This window comes from Emydura macquarii, unplaced genomic scaffold (assembly GCF_026122565.2).
Source record: "Emydura macquarii macquarii isolate MOO-44397 ecotype Brisbane River unplaced genomic scaffold, CSIRO-AGI_Emac_v2 contig_1146, whole genome shotgun sequence".
Classification (NCBI taxonomy): domain Eukaryota; kingdom Metazoa; phylum Chordata; order Testudines; family Chelidae; genus Emydura; species Emydura macquarii.
The window spans coordinates 5,258,995-5,260,383 of NW_027131283.1; positions in this window are offsets into that span (position 1 = coordinate 5,258,995).

Below are 1,389 nucleotides of genomic sequence, written 5' to 3' on the forward strand. Positions count from 1 at the left end.
TCGGAGCCCGGACTGGCCGGCCCCGCCTTGATGGACAGGAATTTATCGGGGGGCAGGTGGGCCAAGGAGCAGCTTTGGCCAGAAAATGCGGGGGAGGGGGAGGGCTGCCTGGCTGCTTACACGCAGCTCCACGCCACTTGGCCTCTGGCAGCTGCAACTGATAAAAACCAACCAGCCCCGGCTCCTCAGGCCAAATCGCACTGGGTCGTGGTGGACCAGCGGCGGCTCCCTCCGCTCTGCCCTTCACAACTGAGTGGCGAAGAAGCCCGCTCTGGGACGGGTGGTGGCTGTTCTCTCTAACGTACTAATCGTCACATGGAGAGCAAGAGCAGCCGCCTTTGTTAGGCACAACACAAAGCAGCCATGGGTAGCCGCCGTCCCTACCCCCAACTAATTTACAGTCCGCTAAAACAGTAACAAGCGTTTTGACCTGCTGTGGTCTCTACACTTTAAAGGAAGTGGCACTTTTCTAAAGTAAGGGGTGACAAGCGGCATTGGATGGACTCATTTTAAAGAACAAAGCCGGATTTTCCTATATACATAAAAATAGGAGAAAATGAAAATTTATATGCAGTTGGTTCATTTACAGCACTCAAAGATCATGGTCACTTTCATGCCTAGTATTTTAAGAATTCAGAATGGACATACTTAGTTTGGCAGGGAACATGCTATTAAAAAATATAAATAAGCCCCCAAAGTTATAGTAACTGGGGCTAACATCCAAATCTAATTATGAATTGTTCAAACAATCCATAAGGAAAATATGAACAGATTCATACAGGGCAGCATCTGCGCTGAACTTAATGTTGACATTTATACATAACGTAGACACAGCCAAAGTCCACCAAAATCACATTTTGGACAAGTTGTCATGAAAAGAAATGACCTAGTTAAAGAAACCAGTTTTAACTGTGCCTTGAAATTCTAGATTGTATAAAAGCTACACTTAGTATGCTATACCTCACTTCTATTAAGAACCTCAGAGAACAGGTATTTTTTGAATTTCCTGCTGCCAGTTTAGAAAGCTATTCAAGCAGTTTAACATCAGAGTGTGCAATTTCATTTAAAAACACCTGGTTATTTTAAAATATTTACATTTATTCACATGTTCAATGCTGTTTGATTCACTTTCAAGTTAATGTTTTAGCAGTTTAATCACTTAACATATTCAAGCATTTGTCATTCCTTAGTATCTTTTTGCTTCAGCTTTGGTCAGAAGGGGGCTGCAATGACTTACAGTTAATGGAAATCACATCGTTTCTGTGTTAAGCCCCTTTATATATTTTAACTTTTCCCAAACTTAACTACACATTGCCAGGAATCCTAACTTGTTAAAAAAATTTAAAAGTATTGACAAGAGACATTTGCAGTATCTTAGAACATGTACCA